Here is a 23,504-nt window from a genome sequence, read left to right as displayed (position 1 = left end):
AACCAACAACTTTAAAATGTGAAGTTCTAGAAAACATTCCAATTTGTTAAACATAGATATGCATGAGAAGCCATGTACAACTTAGATCAATGTCTTATGTAAAATTGTTTTGCATGTCTTATGTAAAAATGTATAATTACATTGATACGTAGCAGTTACATATTCTAGTAGGAGAACCCTGGCATGTTAACTAATTTATCCCTTTGCTAACCGTAGTACATGGGCCCTTAGGAATTATTTACAAGCACTAAACCCTTAGATACGGCTGATGTCTAATATATCCTTGACAAAATAAGGCAAACACACCTTGTTGATGAATATTGAAAAAATACACAATTTGTGTAGAATGTGTACTTCAATTCGGAGTAAAGGTTTATGGTCGATGTTTCAGTCGTTTGTGATGGGATTTGAAGCTTGGTAAAACCTTTCTAACGTTCATTGAAGCACAAGTTTATCCATAACTTGAGTTCATTTGATGTTCTGGCAGGATGGAAAGTTTACAGAAACGCATTTGAAACTTTTCTTCATTTGATTTGAGACCCACAACGTTGTACAAAACAGGTTTTACTTATTGTATTTTCGGTTTGGAATCTTTATCAAACGCAAGCATAATATTTCGTGGGTATTTTACAAGATTTGAATCCTCCTTGTCTAACGAAGGAAAGATTTACCTTTTGTACAAATGTGCTGTAGTGAACCTTTCTGATATCTGATAATAGGCAATAACATCAATCAACCAAAATAGGACGATCTGTTGTATAGTTTAACCGAGAAAAATCTGAAAACCCCCTGCTCACTAGCTATCTTTCTGTTGCAACGTGTATGGGCAAGATTGTGGACTATAGGGTTGCTTGCACAACGCTAATATTTTGAACAGTTTTCATAAAAGTATTTGGCAGACATTAACACTGCTTTAACCCTTCTTTTTGAACTGAAGTGGCAAATATGTAAAAGGCATGGTTAGAACAATTAGATAATACAGTGTATAGACTACTGAGCTGCACAATAGAGTAATATTGCAGGGAACCCAAGGTGACTGATACTGGAGGGGTGAGATGATACTGAGGTCCAGGAGAGGTATTTGGCGCAACTATGTAAGCCACTAGGTGCGTTTGTTTTGATAAGGCCGATATAAGATGATCCAACATCCGACAAAACAAATCAATCAAACAGAACTTGTTTGGTAAAAAAATGAAAATTTCTAAAACATTGACTTTTGGTGAAGAAAAACTTTATAAACGTAAAGTTGATGGATGCCTATATTAAAACTTACCTAAACACAGTTATATTTCTTACTCAAACTTCATTAAAGGTTCTGAAAACAAGATTAAGACGTTTACTTATAGAATACATACGCACCATACTTTTTTGACAATGCCAATTACACCCCTTACCTTACTTTACCTTACTTTTGTGTCAACGTGCATATAAAGCTTTCTCATCCCGTTTTTAAATACCAATACATACTTTTATTGTTTATGATTATAATTGCGTTTTCTGTTACAGATAGTTGTGCGTGTATAATTCTCCATTGCTGGTGAGTAGCTGAGTATCTTAATAAGTAAGTCTTTTATGAAATCAGAAAGTCTTAAGTTTTTTATATTTATACGGGTAAATACGAGCAGTATTAATGAATATATCTTTAACTAATCAAAATTGGAATATGCATAGCAAATTTCCAACCCATTATGCTGCGTTGTATCTTTTAAATTGATCTTAAAGTCAATTGCTTTAATTTTGGAATTTTTGACATAGCTTAAACACCCCAAAACAAAAATTCATCACAAATATTTTTGTTTACAATGATTTGTCTTTAGAAATTCCATACATCCAAAACCTTCCAAAAAGTGTAAATTTATAACTAGACTAAAATAGCGTTGCCTAACCCTAGACCAGACAAGTAAAAATCCCAGTAACAAATTAAATGATCTAAGATACTGAAAAATGCATAGAAAAAATTGTGACCCAGTTAACTAGGAAACATGTACTAAACCTCAATTCATTAACTGGAATATCGAATCCCTTTTGTATTACTGTCTTAAAAAAAGCAATAACGATGTAATACTTAACCTAATAAAACCTTTTATCTAAATTAAGATTGTTAAAGAGACCAAAGTTTGATAGTTCTGAGCACTGTTGAGCTTCCTAGTTGTAAGAAGACATGAGAAGGTTTTAGTGCACTTCCGACATCTTGTATTTCCTGCTTTTTCGTCTTAAGTTTGTGGTCAAGTTAACTTCCTGTTTGAAGTGGTACGATACAACTTTGTTAAGTTTAGATAAAAAAAATCAAATGTAATTTGGCTTACGAGTTAATGTACAGTTCAATACAAAAAAAGTAGTTGCCTTATGTTTCTCGCATTACTTCATTTAAAATAATTATTCATTGCAACAGTATGCTATGTAGTAATATAATTTAATAAGGTAATTATATCTGTTTTCAATAATTCAGAAATGGAAAGCAGTATTTCCTTTTGGAATGTATAAGTGCCTTAGTTAAAAAAGTTTTGGACTTTAAGACAAAGCTATAGATTCTTAGGTTTAAGTATAGTAAAATAAATAAATATATGAACATTTTAAAGAAGTATTACACCTCCGAGTTCAATTATTTAAAATAATCACGTAGATTTCAGTATCCAGCTGACTCTAAAGTAGTAGTTCGTTGTTATGAGTAGTAATTATTAACAGAAGACGAGATGTGACTATTGTCAATAAAGTTGTGGGATCAACATTCATATTGTAAAATCTAAGATATTTTGAAAAACAGAGTTTTATAATCCTTTAGTATAATATCAAGTATATTACAACACAAGCTCAAGTGACTCTACTATCAGAGGAAGCTTGCGTTTGCAATGTTGTGTCACAGCAATAATACCAAGAACTATGTTAGCCACTTGCATAGTTCATGGGTGTCTGGCACTGTCACCAGATGGTGTAAACTTCACAAAACTAATTTGCCTTTGTTATCTCAAAGTGTCTGGCCAATTCTAGGTATCCAGTACACAAAGTGATCTATAGCATACGGTTCTTGTTCCCATCACTTTTCTTATTTTCAAAGTGAATTTGTTACCGTTTCTTCTTAGGTAAACACAGACCCCCCCCCCTTTCTAAGATGTCGGAGGCCTTGTTATTTACAGTGTGCAGAGGAGGTTAGGTTAGGAATCTAGTTCAGTTTAGTTTATGGTAATCACAAAACATGTTAGTGTTTACAAGGTTGCAGTTTTCTGAAAACATAAACAATGAAACACAAAACCTTAGACCAAAGATTTGCCTCTCGATTCCATTAGGGTGCTTCCCTAAATACTCTAAAATTCACACAGATCTTATTCTATCAAATTTTACAGCCTTAAAATTAGTAATTAAAACTATCATACAGTACAGTTTTTAGGAAGGAATACAATATTAGATAAGGTATTACCTCTTTACTGTACATTATGTGAATGTGGCTACATTACTTACTACTTAGATTGGACCACAGGTGTAATCAAATCATCTATGGTGATATCTTTAGTGTTTTATGATTAGTAAAGGGTATTAATATGTCTTTTGCTAGACTTTGTTTCTGTATCAATGTTCTGAGCTCAGCTTTTTATTTCTGAAACAATATCCGAGCCCAAGAGCAGCAGAGCGTCTTTAGTTCACCTTTTACGAGTCCATTACTCAAATGCAAGAGTTCCATGAGAAGAGCAACCTTTTACAAGGAGTGGTTTTATTTTACTCTTCCCACTTTACAAAGCTTTTACACTTGGTTTCAATTACTCTCAAGGTTATATGAAGTTCACTGTGATAAATATTCCAAAAACCTCAAAAATTATTTAAAATACATGTATAAAATAATACAAGATGTGTTATCACAAGCTAGACAACCAGAAACACATATCCAGGGACAAAAGATTTAACTGCAAAACTTCGTTCCAGAACTGATGCTCGAACGATTAGTAAGATAATTGTATCTTACTAATGCTACTCTTTTATTTGAATCGTCTGTTTATATAAAGGGATATATAACATTTTAGATAAATTAGTAGTACAACATACTATTATTTGAGTGAAATATTTTCATTCTTTTCTAGATTCTACGCCCTTAATACTTTGGTATTTACTTAATGCTGAATTTAATTAATATAAAACAGGAAGTTGTTAAAAAGCACAATAACATTCCCAAGTTCATTGTTAAATTGCGTAAAATCTTTGACGATTGTGAAATCCCTTGAAAGTTTGTCACTGATCAATGAGGGCAAGTTAGTTCTGTCAAGTTGGCAAAACAAACACTGTGGGTTGTGTACATATCTGAGACACTTGCAACCATTGTGGCTCTGATGCCAACATTGCAAACAAATCTCCCACTTGCAAAGATAGTTTAAAAAGAAGCAATACACATTTAGCAATATATTTTGCGTGGGCACATTAATCAATCAGTTTAATTTAATACTCCATAAAAATACGAAATATATTCTAGCATGGGCCATGCACGGGACTGGTCTTATAGACCTTTTTTATGATCATGCACAAAAATATGCAACGGTGAAATAAATATTGTATTAAAATTTAATCAGAAAATACAATTTAGAACTTCGCCTTCTTAAGGATACAGTATTTTTACTTGTTTATTTTGAATTTAAAACAAAAGATAACAAATTAAGTGATGGTCTAAATTAGGTAGTTCTAACTTTTTACTTTCTCCCCCTATAGTAAGTACAGTTTTACTTTTGCCAGGAATGTCCGTTTTAAATATATAGGATAAAAATAATACTCAATAATAAATTAATGATACCTTTACCTTTACCTATACTTACTGCTACTTACTGATTACTGATACTTACTGATAACAACTCTGATACTTGTTGAAGCCACAGAAAATGAGAGGAAACGTATTTCTAAAAAAAATCTTCCCAATGTAATGTTCATAATGGTATACTAACGTGGTTGTAATGCCATTAAAATATCTGCCGGGAAGTTGACCAAACAGCTAACTAGACTAGACTAATTTCTAAGATTGTTGTTACAAAGCTGTGATTAAGGATAAGAAACCAGACTGTTACAGAAGTTTTGCCGTTATCTTGACCTGAATCGTCTTCAATAATGTTCCTTTTACATCTTTCTATGTCTTTTTGATACAATGTTATGTTACAATCCGGTATGGGTCACCCAAATGATAAACTATTGTATTTGTTAACTATATATTATTGTTATTATTATTTTGTCCTAGGACGCTAGGCACGAGCCTGGGATTGTTTTCACATTAATTCAGGCTAGACCTAGGGGTTGCAGCATTATCACTTAGGCCGGTTTCACACGAGCCACAAAACGCCCGACAATCGCGAAACGCTGCTTCTGACTGTTGTGGCGCGAGAATCGCTGGCTGACGCAAAAAAGGATAGCCCCATTCACTTAACATAGGAACGCGGCGTGCCTTTCACACGAAGTGGCGTCTTTTCGCGTTTGGCGCTAGAACGCGCTGCAATCGCATGCAGTGGCTCTGTTCTCGACAATTTTGGCGTTTGTAGCTGGTTATTGCCACTCAGACAGTCAAAACAACCACCCTGTATTGTTTCGAATTTTTATTTCACATTAAGTTATATCTGACTTTGACACAGACCGTTTTATCGTAAAAGTAGGGTGTAAGCCAGTGTTGTGGGTACAAGAATGTAAAGATTACTCAAATAATTACTCTATGACGTCGTACCACGTCAAGCATTATAAAAAATAAATCTTCTTCATCGTCCATTGTAGCACTGAACTGCACTCGTAGTTTTTCCAAGCGGACTGGTGTTTTGGTTTATTTCAGGGAGGTGCGGTATGAAATGGCGATAAACTGATGGAAATCGCGGAATCATGCTTTTGCCGTCTGAAAGGTCCCACGCGATTGAGCGCTGCAAGTGGCGCGTTTCTGCCGACGATTGTGGCATGTTTGTGGCTAAGGCCTGTTTCACACGAGCCACAAAACGAAAGGTAAAAAAGGCGATACACTGATGGAAATCGCGGAATCATGCTTTTGCCATCTGAAATTGAGAATGTAAAAAAAGAATACATTGAGATTTTGATGGCCTATGGGGCAAGCCCGAAGAATTTTATTACAGACATTGGTGAAAGAGGGTGTCTATACAAAGTATGCTTATTTTTAAACATCGTTTGTAAAAATCCGTCCGGAGGAGTAGCGTTTCGTAGAAATCGCCTTCATGAAGTATATATTAGGATTATATTAAAGATGATATTCTTTTTAACCCATAGTTAATTGTAATAAATTATCACAAATAGGAATACAAAAGAGATGTATCAAATATAATATTGATAAGAAACACATTCTAAATCAATACCTTTATTTTATTCTTTTTGCTTGGTAAATGTAAGGACTATCGACATGTGTGACCAACTTAGACGTACACAACTATACTATACATTGTTTTAGTCTTTAACTTTTACAGCACAATAACCTGGTTTAATTTTACTGAGCATATTAAGTAGTATTTCAATAACTTTCCAATTTATCTTTTGGGAATATTTTTGCCCTACTTCGAGTATTCTCTTCTCATATCCCTTACGTTACTTATCGTTGATTTTTACCTGTCCACTCCACACTTTTGTAAAAAGTTTAGTTCATTTCAAAAATTAATATTATTAAACTTTGTACTATTTTAAATACTAAATATCCTAGTTAATTTTAGATACAAAAATATTAATTAATAATTCGTTCTTGGTTGTTTTTTAACATATTGTTTATTGGATACAACAAGTAGTAACCCGTGCAATAAAGATTGTGTATTTTCTGTCAGCGTACCACCACCTACAAGGCATCTGCAGTTAAGTCTTGCTGCAAATTTCAATGACTTCTTTACTAGTTGTAACTTTCGAACCAAAGTCCCAAATTTATTTTGCAAGTACTTTAGGATAAAGAATTTCACGACATCGCAGGAAACTTCTGGCAGTGAAAAGGGACAGTCTGGTGGTACTCATCAGACCTGTGTCCGCACTAGTGAGTACTACGACTATCCGCAGTACTATCCTGATAATTAGACCAATTCGTAAATTACAAGGAAAAATGTGGTTCGGATTCCACTATAAACTGTAGGTCCCTTAGTTGCCATTAGCTGTATGGGCTATTAATTAACAGCTGTGTCTAAGGAACATGTCGGCCTTAGTCACTAACAAGACTACAAGATCGCGCCACCCATCCTACACTCATCCTTCACTCATATTTGGGTTAAAATACGCACATAGTGGCGTCCCCATCTTAACTAATTGATAATTGATAATTGTAGGCTACGAGAATTCCTAGTGCAATTGCTGGTTGTATGCTATGAAAATGGACCATAGCTATCGTTTCCTTCTCCTTCTCCTTCTTCTTTTTTCTTCTCTTCTTCTTCTTCTTCTTCTTCTTCTTCGAGATTATCTAGCGGTAATTTCACAGAGTCCCTGAAAGTTATCCACTTGATCCGACGGACTTGACTCCCACTCCTCGCCATGGGCTAGAAAATCCACAGTGATTAGTAAATTGTACACTTATAATATGAGACCTATGTAAAAATGCATGTAACAAAACTAATTCCCTATCTTGCAATGTAGCCGGAAGAATGGTAACCAACAAATACACAACCTCCTGATTTGAAGCTGAATTTTTTTTGGAAGCTGATAAAATTGTTGGCTATCAGTGTCTAATACTAGAGGTAATTGTCTGGATAACTGACAAATGAACAATATTTTGTTCTACGACGCTGGTTCTTAATATTGCACATGTTGTCAGTTAGCCAAGACAAATGTGTTGACTGCGTTATAATTAAGTGTATATGTGTGTGTGTTCTGATTTGAAGCTGCATTTTTTTTTTGGAAGCTGATAAAATTGTTGGTTACCAGTGTCTAATACTAGAGGTAATTGTCTGGATAACTGACAAATGAACAATATTTTGTTCTACGACGCTGGTTCTTAATATTGCACATGTTGTCAGTTAGCCAAGACAAATGTGTTGACCGCGTTACAATTAAGTGTATATGTGTGTGTGTGTGTGTGTTCTGATTTGAAGCTGCATTTTTTTTGGAAGCTGATAAAATTTTTGGCTACCAGTGTCTAATACTAGAGGTAATTGTCTGGATAACTGACAAATGAACAATATTTTGTTCTACGACGCTGGTTCTTAATATTGCACATGTTGTCAGTTGGCCAAGACAAATGTGTTGACCGCGTTACAATTAAGTGTATATGTGTGTGTGTTCTGATTTGAAGCTGCATTTTTTTTTTTTGGAAGCTGATAAAATTGTTGGCTACCAGTGTCTAATACTATAGGTAATTGTCTGGATAACTGACAAATGAACAATATTTGGTTCTACGACGCTGGTTCTTAATATTGCACATGTTGTCAGTTAGCCAAGACAAATGTGTTGACTGCGTTACAATTAATTGTGTGTTAATAAAGTTACTTAATGAAAGAAACAGATGAATGCACTTATCTTTCGGCTGTTGCTCCTGCCAATGAACAATTTCCAGCTGAGTTTGGTAATCCTTGACCAACGATGACGTTCAGAATATGGAGTTTCCCTTCGTTGTATCGTTTGAGTGGAGAATCCTCATAGTCCTTTTCCTTTGTATCCGATACACCACCGAGTAGGGTTCTGTGGCCTCTTTGTAGAGCGTGAGTCCATAGGCGTGCTTTGGAATGATCCTTTAGTTCAAAATCTTGATTTCTGCTGTCTTGCTTTTGTATTTGACTCTTTATTTTTCTATTTTTATCAAGAGCAATTTAGTTGTGTCAGTCGTGAAAATTTTAGTTTTTGGTATTTTGTTTCCATGGATACGAAAAAGATTGTTATAACTAAACGAACGTTTCATTGGAGATATTCACTTTAATCCACTAGATAGATCATGAAGAACCAAACAACACACAATATTGTAGTAATAAAATCAATAACTTTCTATTTTTGTACCTTACCTTTCCGCGATGTTAAGTGATAGAGATGTTCAGAATATTTATTTTATCATAAGAAATGCCTAATTTTGTATAACAAATACGTCTCTCGATAACTTTTATCGGAACGAATTTGGGGTCCCAAGTCAATCGCTTGTCAAAGCGCTACCAGTGGCGCGTTTCTGTCGACGATTGTGGCACGTTTGTGGCTCGTGTGAAACCGGCCTTAGATAAAATCCATTGGTGACTTGGCGGGGATCGAACCCGGGACCTCAGGAACTAAAGTCCCTCACTCTAACCACTACACCAGCTCGCTCCCCATCTATATATTAATAGGCAAGCATGTTTCTTTGAAACATGTTTTCCCAGCTTGTGTACATCGCAGGGAAAATCCATGCATATTGTTAGAAAAATATTTTCCTGTTAGATGTGCAGAATCCCTTTATAAATTAAAATATGATCAAAAATAAGCACAACAAATGGATTAAAAATTTTAAAAATTTAACATGGCCCTTATGGGTTGCCATCCTGGTGACGAAATAACAACGACATATAAACAGAAAATCAAAACTAATGGAAGAAATTCCAATCACATGTTTTATTTACAGTGTGGGGTGGAAATAGAGAAGTTTGTATATTACGTATTTTTGGTAGAGTTTTCGACCAATGACCTCAATTTTATATTAAGTAACAATAAAAAAACTAAATTTTTGTTATCTTGATTTTGTTGTTGAATTATTAAACAACAAAGTTAATACGTAATGCTAAATTATTAACGTATGTATGGTTAATACCTTAATCTCACAATATTCCTCCAGTTTATTTCAATGCACTATCTAAGTTTATACATTTCTATAAAAAGTCAAACATTACATTTATTTATGTTAAAGGTTAGTTTCAATTTATCAAGGAAGGGCAAAAAGAAATAAATAGTTTTTAGGTATTAGTATCGTCAAAGATTCGATTCAATTGCAAATGCAGCCTGAACACATAACCTGTGGGGAAACGGGTTTAGTATAAAATTAGTTTAAGATTAACAGAATCCTCAGGGAACAATAGTTCGGTAGATGATAATGATGTTATTCTCTGAGGTGTGTGAAAACCCACATATTCCCAAGATTGCATCTTATATGTTTCATGGTAACCAAGAACTAATAATATTGCTCTAGAGAATCTAGTCTAGCAGATTGAAAATTAATAACAATAGATTGACTCACTTAACAGATACAGAAAAATAAATGAATTTTATTGAAATGTAAAAACACATTACTGTGTATAATGTATGAAAACAATCCACGAAAACAAAATAGCATACTTTAGTTTGAGAATCAGCAATTACTTGGGTAGGTCAATGGTTTATTTGAAATTTATTGATAACTGAATTAAATTAAATTTGATTTGACTGCCATTTGTTTCAAAGCCAAAATAAATTGTGAAAGGCTTTTGGTGATGAGGAACGCTTGATCATAAAAGTAATTTTACCTGATTGTTATGTATTTTCATTATATTGGAGAAGCCTGTGAATTTAACGTTACCTATACACTGTTATCCACATGAATAGATACACTAAACACAGTTTCCTAACGAAAGAGGATCAACCCCTACTGTAGAGCATAACTTGATCGTTACCTGGGGTGTTTTGGAATTATAAATTATGAGTCCATGAAACATTTCTAAATTCCGCTGTAGAATGATCCACTGTAGTAGTCTGTTATTACGTCAAGATAAGGTTACTAATAGTTTTAAATACAGCCTAATTTGTAGTCATATGCAACAGAAAAGTCAATAAATTGTAATACAAATCATTCTTACACCTTTGTAACAATGAACTTGTTTGGGACTCATACTTTGTAAGCTTAAGACAATAATCGAGACAAAGATTGAACTAATTTGTGTCATTGTTAGAAAGTTGTGATTACAGCTGAGAAACGTGACATTGGAGTTGAAGTTTAGACTTTATTGTACCGAGACTAATCATTGAACAATGTTTCACTTTTGTAAATAATAATCCTATGATTCTGGAAAACAATGATTAAATTAGTAAATTTACGCAGTAAATAAGCACAAATCTGAAGAAATCGATAAAACCGATTTTGGTTAGTTATCGCACATGTAATTATAGGTTTTCTTGTCGTTTGAAAAAAGCTTCTAATTCAGTTTAAAATATAGACTTCAATATGTATGTATTTCTATTCAATTATGTATCGACACTAATAATTGTGCATTGTGTCATTTGCTTCGGTGAATTTCAATGTTTTTATTCTGTAATATAATATCTAAATTTGTGAAACTTCTTAAAACTTTATAAAAAATTAATTATAATTGCTAGTTTTATTGTAAATTGTAAAGTTCTAGAAAACATTCCAATTTGTTAAACATAGAATGAGAAGCCATGTGTAACTTACGATCTATGTTGTAATAGCTATTTACCTTACAAGTGAAGTAAGAGCGTTTTTACATCACGCAGGTGAATGTTGTGCAACGAGCGGAAGCGAGTTGCATAATTTACCGAAGTGATGTAAACACGCTCTTGCGTAACGTGTAACGTACAAGATTTTACCTGACCCGACAATATACAGGAGGTTACGAACAATATTTTTCATTATCCATTTCACTCATCTTCTAACAGTAACGTTCATTTACAAACAAAAGCTAGGTTAGGAAAATTCTTCAAAACATAACAATAAAATTCAAGCGCACAGCTGATTTCTAGCGTTGAACGTCGTCGGCTCCATAGAGGTATATTTTTTAAGTTAAGCACTCAATGTTATTTAAATGGGTTTCATTACATCACCGAGTGAGTTTTTTTCAACTTTACATCACTCGAGAAGTAACGAAGTTATATACATCACGCTTGGGATAGGGAAGTTTAACATGGCGGGTTAGGTAAAATAAAATATTACTGAGGCTTAGCAGGTAATTATGTAAAAATGTATAATTACATTGTCACGTAATAGTTACATAGTCTAGTAGGAGAACCCTGGTATGTTAACTAATTTATCCCTTTACTAACCGTATTACATGGACCAACCCTTAGAAATTATTTACACGCACTAAACCCTTAGATACGGCTGATGTCTAATATATCCTTGAAAAAATAAGGCAAACACAGCTTGTTGATGAATATTGAAAAAAATACACAATTTGTGTAGAATGTGTATTAAAAGTTACTATACCACGATCCAATTTTTTACCACGATGGATGCAATTTTGCAATTAAAATAATATGAGATAGAAATGAACGCTGTTTTTTATATTAAAATTGTATGCGTATAAAAAGTACGTTCCAGATGAAAATGATTTGACAATGAGATTTTACCGACCGTCAAAGTGTTTTGTTTTCTTGTGCAGGAATGCACAACTAGGACTTAACAATGGATTCAACAGCTCAACGTATCTTTGAAAAAAAATATATTTACGCCACACTACATTATTTTGACGAACTTCCCACGCAAGGATTTAGTCCGGTAAACAGCTGTTTGCCACCAGCTTATTCAAATGAGGTTTCATTGCGTACTACTGTACTGCAATGAGTTTTACCGGTCACCAATCAGCTGATTATACTGTATTTAGATGGCAGTGAGTGGTTATAAACAAAAACATAACCTCTCTTAGTGGTTTTAGACCTTTAGTTGGTGGAAATATATAAGGATTTGTACGGATTTAGTAGTATGGCGTAAACTATCGTACGTAACTCGTCCAAACTGTGTGTACCAGACTCGTATGGTAATCCCGTACTCGACTTCGTCTCGCACGGGAACGACCACACTCGTCCGGTAAACACTTATTTTCAGGACTAGTAACGTAATATACTATTACATTTAGTATATTAAATTAGCACAGCATAAACAATGCAAATGCATTTATGAAGGTTTAATAACATTTTCACAGTTTTAAATCCATTTTCTTAATGCCAACGCTATGCTTGACAATTAAATCAAATTAAATCAATTAAATCACTTACAACACAAAATACATCTTATTTGAACACAAAAATAATAATAAAATTAAATAATTTTATCTCACGATTAGGAAAAAATATTAAATTGAATCAAAATCAAAACTGTTTGGTGAACAAAAATAAAAGAATCCAACAGCAATTTCAAACAAATTTTTGAAAAAAAAAATAGAATATAATCAATAGGAAAACAATTTGATGTTAATATTCTATACTTACTCAAACGAATATCTCCAATTGAAACAGTAAAAACTTTAGAAAAATACATAACATATCTACGAATTTCAATCCACAAGGTCTTTTTATAAATTATCAGTGACATAAACAGTGTTTAAGTTAATGTTCTGTCATATTTGAAATATTGTTGGGCAAGTTGTATGGATTTGAAAATTAATATTAACTAATAATAAAAAAATATTACGACCAGTTTGAGTTAAGTTGTGGTTTACCAGATTTCAATTCGGTCTGGAAACATGAGATGTAACGCAATTTTGTTACGTTTCCCGCCAATCGTCACCAATACCCGCCGTTTCCTCTCAGCTGATTCAACTAACGAGAATCACACACACCGTGTTTGCACTGGATATGGTGATGTTCGGTTGGCTGATTTTCCGGATTAGGGAAATGTTCTGAAGTTATAATTCAAACAAATTATTCTCCACAATCACTTTTACCCTTTAATATGAGAATGTCGAAGACAAAAATGCATTAGTTCGTAGATATAGAACTTAAAATTATCGGGAGTGTATTGATTGAAATGGGATCCATACACCAACGGTGATGTGCTACCGCAGTAGTTGTACCGCAGTAGTTGTACCGTAGTAGTTGTACCGTAGTAGTTGTACCGTAGTGGTTGTACCGTAGTAGTTATACCTCAGTAGTTGTACCGCAGTAGTTGTACCGCAGTAGTTATACCGTAGTGGTTGTACCGTAGTAGTTGTACCGTAGTAGTTGTACCGTAGTAGTTGTACCGCAGTAGTTTTATTGTATCCACATTAATAAAACTTTACAGTAATAAAACCACTTTTATTGTATCAGTCGTTGACTAATCCTACTACTAATATAAGTGAGAAATGTTGGATGTATAAAATATTATTTATTGTATAAAATATGTTTGTGACAAGAAAACGCAAAAAATACTAAACCGACAGGGTTAAAATTTGGTAGATGATAGCTCACATTCCCGATTAACAGACATATTCTTATCTCGACAATCCTTTCGGACTCCACACCAGTGGCTCTGGAGTTTCCCATGTTAACATTATGAGTATTTCTATGGAGTTAAAGAATTTTGTTAGCTGTTTCAACTGCACAATTTTGTCCTACGATATTAAATAGCATTAAAAAGTTATAAGGTTTAGCAGGCTGCAAAACTATTATTCTTTTTTGCATTTATAGCTTTTTTGACTATAGCTAATTCTAACCAACTAGCAACAAAAGACTGCGGTACATACACAATGAGTACTTTACTTTGTTCTATGTTTTATGTGCAGTGTTAGAACATTATGGTTATGGTAGATATGTTATACTATAGCATACCGTATACATTTAAAGAACCGAATTTTCTTAAACCGTGTCCTCTCCCATAACTGCAATAAGTATTTTATAGTTATATTCCAACCTCGTACGAAGGGCGGGTACTCTGCTAGTAATCCATAAATGAATATACAAGTCACGAAGACGCTGATAGAATTCATGTAAGACAGTAAATACGCAATAAAAGTATATTCGTATGATACTGAGAATTAACAATGGTATAGTCCAAACTAACACGGAAAATAGGGAGTTACCTTTTATAAACATAAAATCAAAATGTTTTTGTAACGAGTAAAAGTGATCAATTAAACCACAGTCTGGTTAATGTATATGACTTTTTGTTAAAAATAATATACATAAATATGCAAAGCTTTAACGGGTTTTAAGTATTTTACTGATTATAAAACGGTCAAACTATATAATGTACGTGAGAAAAGTCTTATGACAAACATATTTCATATTTGTTCACGTACAATATTTCACACCAAACCTATCAATTCAACTCTTGATAAAGTATTCATGTATTCGGACAGTTCATGAATATTTTCATGCTGAGATTACATTTGAGGAATCTTGTCCTCTAAAAGTTGTTTTATGTTTGGGCTTACTCTGTTTTCATATACTAATTCTCGTGGGTTTCCTATAGTTCAAACTAATCTCCTTATTAAAATGTCTTAGTTTGAGGAATCATACTGGCTGATTTAGACTAGATATGTGAAAGTAATAAAGTACAATAATTAAATCGGTTGAATCACGAGTTGGTCTTGGCGAATTGTTACTTGATCAAGTCTTTATTGTTTCAAAAACAGCAATTAAAAATCAAACTAAAAATACTCTCATCGCAGCAAACCTCCAGAATAACCACATTTCTACTGGCCCGATTCAATTGTAATTCAAATATTACCTTAAGCATGTCAGATGCAAATAATTACGTTACATAATTTCATATGTATTCTCTAAAACGCATGATAGGTTTAACGAATACTTAGGTTTGCTGCTACAGGAAAGGTAGGGAAGTTAGCTTTTAGTAAACTGTTAATAGCTGTTAACTGAAATAAATACATTAGCAATATTTGATCAAAATATCTCCATAAACAAGCATGGGAAATTTGCTAATAACACACTAAAAATTTTTTGGTGTTTTTCAAACAGGTTAAACTTGTATTTGTATTTTAAATTGTAATAACGAATGCTGGCGTTATTTTAAGTGTGTTAAGACTATATTATAAGTAAATCATAATTTTCACAAAAAGTTATCATTATCATAACCAATATTGGATTATAAAATCATTATACAAAGTTAATATAGCTTATTTCGACTTGACATTTTATATAGCGTTCATACGCTGATGGCCAATGTTAAGATTGTAGTTGGCTAAGGGCATAGATTAACAGCAAATTTAAATAGCTAAAAGAAGTAAATAGCACCTTAAAAATGTGTTTTTTTTTTTACATAAGTTAGAATCCTGTGTTAGGTAAAATAGAAAAACCTAATGTATATAAAAGGTTTTTGCCTAGTGACTCCTGATTGTAAGCTTTCAGAAAATACCATCACACCATTGCCACAGTACCTGTGTTTTCAATTCGACAGAGTAAATTAATGTTAGGACATTCTTTTTTTAACTAACTAAGACCCTTTGATATTTTTGCTCGTAGCTCAGTTATAATAAAGAAATTTAGAAGCAAAACCAAGGTGACAGTTCAGACCTTAGGTAAGGGGTGTAATCTTCTTACAGGAGATTACTTTGGGCATCAAGGGTCAAGTAAATGTTTGGACGGGTAGGAATACGCTCACAATGTATGTACAAAACTGTCACATCTTCCTCTGGACTTTATAATATTCCTAAAGGTCACTTCTTTTTAATCTCATCCAATTTTAAGAAGTTTGTAAACATGATGATGTTTTGAAAACAATACAGTGTTCATTGCCTTCCTCGAAAATTCCAAATAAAAAAAATGTTTAAGCGAAAATAATATACTTTGTGAAGTTTACTTGACAGGGAATATTCTGAATTTTGATTAAAATAGTTTTGTCACCTAATAAAGCGTAAAATTAAAATTTAACATCCTAAATATTTCATATCTTTTAGCGGAGTAGAAAACTACCTGCATTTCTTACATATCTCAATCAATTTGTGAACATGTATTAAGAAAAAATTTGTTGGTTTACATCATACCTTTTCAACCCTTGGTCTCATTGCTAGACTCCATAAAACTGCATAATAAGCTTATATACAGCTATATTATTTAAGTTGTATTTTGCACGTATAGCTACGCACAATATGAACAACAGCATGCTCAATCATTACTTACTTATTCTGCTACAAATATCACACCAATATGGGTTTGGATAAGTTTTAAATCCTATTTGGAAATAAAAACATGTTTCCCATTTAACAATAGCGCATGCATAACCAGCATATCCTAGCAATGCTTGTTTGTAAGTTGGTCTCCTTAAAGAAACATGGGGCACGACCTAGGCTATAGTGTCTTGGAATTATGATTTCACGGCAACCAATGGGCGTAAAACTTGTTGTTTTTTTTAACACCAACTGCCATTTGAAGAATATGTACTTTGTTGAATGTAGTTTGTAATTTGATGACTACACATTTGTTTGTAAATGTACGTTAACCATTAGTAGGAATGTTGTGCGTTTAGTCTGCAAGAACATTTCCTATTCAGATAATCTTTAATTAACTACTATTACGCGGATTATGTTGCTTGGGAAGAAAATACAATAAGTAAGGGCAATCTGTATTGGTGAAGCTAAGGTCGTCAGCCATCAGTGCTTTTTCAGTGTTTCCCTGACAAATATTGATGAATGGCTCTTATCTGTTTCCCGACTGTTTCATGAGAAAACAATTCATGAAAATGATGTGGGTTCCTGGTCATAAGTTAACTGTTGTAAATTATTTGGTTATGCACATATATTTTGATTAAATTTGGAAATTTTTTTTTAGATCATACTGAAATACTGTATTATTATTTCACTAAAACCTGCAGCAGCAAGCAAAGTCTACTGTATCGATATTTTATACAGTATTTCCAGTCCGGAATCATTACTGTGTAAAAAACACACATTCTAATAATGTAATCGTTTTGTAGGTCTCTGTGAATTTTCTTTCATACAAGTGGTAAGTGTGATATAGGCTAATTTCATGTACATCCCCGATTGTTGCTTAAGCAATTAGAGTAAATAGATTAGGGACTAAAGTAGATTAACTAATTAACCCTAATTAACTAATTAGAGTATAAGTTTGAATCTTGGTATTATTGATTTTATTTTATATAAATGATAAAAATCATATGTCATGTTCGATATGTGTTACAATATCGAAGAAAAAAATCTATGACGTGACATGTTGTGTCATAAACATGTTTGACTAGCGCAAGTAATATGAGGTGCATGAGAGTTCATGCCGGTTATAAAAATATTTTAATCAATTAAAAATCAACTGTATATACATTTAAAAATAAATAAATAGCAAAGAACTTTCATAAAACCACAATTGCTCAGTCCATTCTACGTATACGCACTACATTACTTATTAAACTAGAATGTGTTAATCCTGTCTCACAATACGAGAACATGTATTATCCGTACATTTTAAGTAGTGAATTTCACATATAGGGAATAAGGTATTTCCGTATATCTTCTCATGTTAAGACTTGGGCCCGTGACCGACATACTTTTTTACTATATCGGTTTATTTAAATATTACAACTCCGATAAACATTGTTTTTGGAAAAATGAACTGCAATTTAAGAGAATTAGAATATGTTTTGCTGGTTATTAGCATCTATATCCTCTTTGTTGTTCCATAGTAAAAATAAGGAAATGAATACACACAGCTTAAATATGAGCTTCTTTTGTATGTATGAACCACAGAAAACATACTTCTATAACCGAAGTATGTTTTCTGTGGTATGGACAAGGATGACCTAGCGGTTCAAGCACGGGACTTCTGACCTTAATGTTTGGGTTATTTCCAATCAACATTATATTGTATCAATGTGATAATGCCTTGCTCCAGCACATTCAAACCGACTTAATCATCAAGTTCGCCCATAAAAAGAATAAGTGTTTTTATGTAAGGGTGTAGAATAGCTTTATCTAAAAAAAAAACATTCTTTCAAAAGATTTTTTTTTATTTACTTAAAAGTTAGTAGTTTCCTGTGGAATATAAAACCCACCGATAAAAACGTAAATAATAACCAACACTGCTGCAAGATTACAGTAAGCCAATAAATAGAAGACAGCTTAAAATTCAATATTATTTATCTTCTATTGAAACTGACGGTAATTCCTGAAGTCTTACATGCTGACTGGCAACTTTAAATCAGCGTTTACCAACTAGCTTTAAGGTTTCGATTGATTAAATGTCATCTTATAACCTGTTGAAAAACGGAAAAATATTGTTGAAGAAAATCCAATCATGTTCCGTGTTTTTTTTTTTTACGGAATATGATTGTAGAACTATTCTGATTGCATACAAAGTTGCCTGAACTCATATTTTATACAAACACACGTTATACATTTGACTTTGTAAGGAATGGATTTTATTCGTTTGGAGAAATTTAAATATTATATGATTTTGAGGTAGTCTGGATCGATATGTTATCTTAGTAGAGTGTTAATAGAGTGTATAAAGTTTGAAATAAGATTGTACAGAGGTTTTGTGACAGGAAAACTTTGAAATAGTGTTACTATTACTAAAGAGGAAATAACGTAGTAGATCCAATTTGCAATTTATGTATTTAAACTTGGAATGATCCAGTTTGCAGATATTTTATTTATAATTTGACACGTAAAGCATCATCTACCATAATACTGTGAGGAGAAAACGCCAGCCTGTATGTAACGTTGACATGTATATGCGACCCTGTGTATTGTGATGATATCATGTTAATGACTTGTATGTTGCCTTCAAAGCCCAAGGGTAATGATTATTACGGTGATGTGAATCAAAACGTGCCAAATGTTTGTAAATTTGGTTGAAATTTATAAAGTTTAATATTTTTTTGTGATTTGGTGGCACCACGAACTTCGGACCCAACGCATTGGTTTAGTGGGTTCGGATCCTGGTAGGTTCTATGAACAGGCCTATTTGGACCATGTTGACGGGCAAATGCAAAATAAAAGTGGCTGCAAACCCCTTTAAGAAAATAGTTAGTTAATGATAATCACAGTGTGCATAATGGGATCCAGTTTTAGCTATAACTTACCTGTGGATAGGACGTACTTGTTCCTAAATAGTGAATGTTAAGATTGCAAACCGTGTATTTTAGCATATAATAGGCTGGATGATGTTTTTATTTTTTGATAAATCTCAACATGTTTTAATGTAAAAACTGAAAGTTTGAAAATCAAATATCCTCGAAAAGTTTCATGTACTCAACTGTATAAAAGAAGCTACATACTACAACACTCGAAACAAATAAAAGTTACTGGCATATGTCAATCATCTGTCGCGTGCATTTTTGTAATATAATACTCGACCTAGTAATTAAACTAGTGTTTATCAGTATTAAAGCATATTTCGACCTTTAATAGCCAGATTATATGTTCGTTCCTAGTTTAATTGACTATAGGCTAAGCGGTGAGAAGTTTGTGAGACTACTAGTGAGGAAATATTGAAGCTTGTTTAGCTCTAGAGTGCATAAATACAGGAAACTAAAATATATATATGTGTGTGTGTGTGTGTGCAAGTAGTTTGTTATTCTAGATTAATTTTTCGATTTTAAAATTAAAATCATAGTCAAAGAAAACTATGTTTGACTTTATAGATAGAAAAAAAAACACTTGAAGAGTGAATGTATCTTGAAGAAGTATCTTTTAACAGACGCTTTGTTTTTGGGCTAAATATATGAAAAATTATAGTTTCTTTTATCACTGGGTTTCCTTTGATATTTTTATCAAAATATAATTGAGAGGTTAGCTATGTGGACAGTACAGGTAGCTAAATATCTTTCTCAGCCTTACCTTGATTACAAACTTGGCAGATTAAGCCATGCATACTTTGGTCATAATATATTGGAGGTTTAAGCCCATATTGGCTCCTTAGGTTATTACTTTGGCCAGTTTTCGACAAACCGTAAAGTTTTTAGCAAAAACTATATAATATTGATCAAATGGTGGCTTTTTAAGTTTTTTTTTACTCTTAGATTAAATTATATAAATTGTTAGTGGTGATATAACCCCACGAGAAAAACTATGGCCTATGGTTTGTTTCAAAATGAATCTATCAAAATATCCAATACTAATAAAGTAAAACGTAAAAGATATTAATCAAAGGTTAAAGTTAAATTTAAAATCTTGCAACGCAAGAAAGAGCACTCACCTTCTGACATCTCTATGTAGGCAAGCCTCTTTGTAACAGGTGGGCAAAGTCGTGAACGTTATTACAGACATCCCGTCGCATCTGCGTACCTTGTAATTCCACCTTGTATAGTTTTTAATCAAATACGTTTATATTATAAAACATGTTACTGTATTTATGTTACAATGCTTTGAATTAATATATGACTAAGCACTCTTAATAAGTGGCTCTTAAATTACTTTCAGGAAAACATTTACTTATAATGCAACTATGTAGAATCAAAGTAATGCCTCCCCTTCTACAGTTTGCTGTCCTTTTTCATAGATCATACTTTGTTAGATGTGATAATTTTATTTACCCTTGGATTTATTTATTAGTGCCAAATAGAGTGGTATGTTGCTCGGCTAAAATGCTGCCAACTAATCCATGGTTTGGAAAATTTAAAGCATAGCATCACATATGAAAATTTAAAGCATCACTTATTAAATGCTACAACTTTTAAACTAGCTCAAAAAATCAAACGTCTCAGTAAAAAATATTAGGATACTTAGGATATTTAGGATACTTATGAAGGATTGGTGAATTGGTGAGAAAATGGACATCCCGCCCCGGCACTTTCCGGTCGGCGCCATCTTTGATTGCCAGTAAATCAATTTTTCAGGTTCATCCCTTAAAATAAAACATCGTGTAGGTTGTAACCTAGTCGTTTTTATTGTTTGGAGTTTTGAAAAGAAATAATAAGACTTTGTTTATTGATTATAAATTTGTTCAGGGTGCAGGATTAACAATGTTACCTATATAATATATCGTTGAATCGGAAAAATCTGTTGATGTGTCACCAAAATTGCTCAAATTAGGTAAATGAATGCAACTTATTATTGAGTGATATGAATAAAATAACCATAGTTGCATAGAATTTGTTATATATAGTGACAACAATCGATTCGCATCGTTCCCTTACAAAACTAGTAAAAACTGCTAACAGTGTAAAAAAAACAAGGAAATAACTCGGAAATAAAACTACACCCTACACAATAAAACACAATTGACCTTTATAATTGGATCTATAGAGGGAATACACTAGAACTAGTTCCAGGTAAGCATAAATAATGGTCCAGGGACATTTATAATGTAGGAACTTCTGTACACTTGGAGCTGTAATATCATTAAACTGCTGAACTTTGTTGGAGAACAGCGAGGCATAATTACGTGTACGTGTTAGAAAGTCAATCAATGAGGGTTCAAAAGTTAAAGTAGATAACAATCGTATGCATATTGTCGATAGAAATTTACATTCGAAAAAGGTTTGAAACATATAATTTCATAAATCAAAACAATAATACTAGCTAGCTATTACTGAGATATTGACAAGAAAGTTAACAAAACAATAGTTAGGTATAGTAAATAAAATATTCAAACAAAAAAAGGAATATCTAAACATAAGTAACTGCTCTCACAAACAACTGGCATCATAAAACAATGTAATTAATAAAAACATTACAACTTGCGGCTAAAACGTGGAGAGTAATGTGCTCACATTGAGATGTGTAATGTTAGCACGCAGCACATTTTAACTCTGTATAGTGAAATTCAATAGTATATTTCGTAGGGCCGAATATGAGGTTTTGCTGGTTCGAGATAGTTTTTAAGTTCGAGACGAAGTGAACGAACGTGAAATATTTATATAAAAGATACCCTAAAAATGCAAGTCAATTTAGTATCAATTTAGTATGAAATCACAATAATTATTCTAAAAAGTAAACAAACTTTATATTTGAATCAACATATTTATGCCTGAATATAGTCTTTCATTGCATGTACAGTTGTACACTGTACAGAAAGGAGGACATGTGACTGGTTTCAAAGTTCTATGACTTAAAGAATGATCTTTGAGCTCTAATTGGAAAAGTTACATCGTTCATTACCAGTAATTGCGGTGCAAATGACAAAACCGTGTTCTACAAAGGAAATTCATTCTAACTTCTTCCAAAATGAGGATCGGATTTGGCAGAAGATTTGAATTCAACTTTAGTTCCAAGGAATCTGAATAATTACATTCTTTTTTATTATTTGACTTAGAAACAAAGCATATAATGATATACACAATATTGATATGTTAATAACTGAAAGCTCAAATACAACATAGATAAATTCAAATTGGCATAGAGTAATATGTTTTACGAATTATAGTTTGGTAAGTCATTTCGACTATCAAAAACAATTCAATAGTCAATTGTTTGATGTGCAGTTGTTATGCATTTTCATTATATTTTTACTACAAATTAAAATAAACAAACACTCATAACCCACTTCATCGTATATCAATATGTTATATTTAATTTTTGATTAGAAACGCGAATGAGAGCCTCAAAGTTTTGTAGTCGCCCGGTGCATGGAGCTGGCCTTATTAACTTTGACCTTTTGCATCGTCTGCTAGCATCACTAGGCGTGGGCTCTAACATATGATTTACACGTTCCATGGTTTATCTGAAGAATAAAAACATGTTCCAAGGTAAAAATGGAATGTTGACCAGAGTTTTGACGCATCGAAATAATTTTTTATGTTATGGACAACTGAATACTTAAAAGATACTGTTTAGTCCATGTATCACTTCTTTGAACTGAAATAACAGATAGTTTTAGATAAACAAATTACATGAACAACAATTACATCAACGCCACACATTGTGTATTGATGACAATTGATATCGAAAACTGTCTATCGAGTTTTCTACCACACCTCAATAAAGTAGTAACGTCGTAAGCTTGTAAACAAGTAAAAGTGAAATATGTTT

At 32.7% G+C, this 23,504-nt stretch overlaps 1 protein-coding gene across 1 annotated transcript in view; it reads left to right on the top strand.

Annotated features, from left to right (window-relative positions):
* The window catches only part of LOC129003315 (uncharacterized), a 298,914-nt gene that overhangs the window by 32,591 nt on the left and 242,819 nt on the right, over positions 1 to 23,504 (top strand). The window contains exon 3 of the mRNA XM_054431607.1: positions 1,507 to 1,537. The gene's annotated coding sequence lies outside the window, so the exon portion shown is untranslated. The remainder of the gene's footprint in view (positions 1 to 1,506; positions 1,538 to 23,504) is intronic.

Source organism: Macrosteles quadrilineatus, unplaced genomic scaffold (assembly GCF_028750875.1).
Source record: "Macrosteles quadrilineatus isolate MER2022 unplaced genomic scaffold, UCM_ALF_1.0 Scaffold_9__3_contigs__length_116548681, whole genome shotgun sequence".
NCBI classification, from domain to species: domain Eukaryota; kingdom Metazoa; phylum Arthropoda; class Insecta; order Hemiptera; family Cicadellidae; genus Macrosteles; species Macrosteles quadrilineatus.
This window is presented reverse-complemented; position numbering and strand designations above follow the sequence as displayed.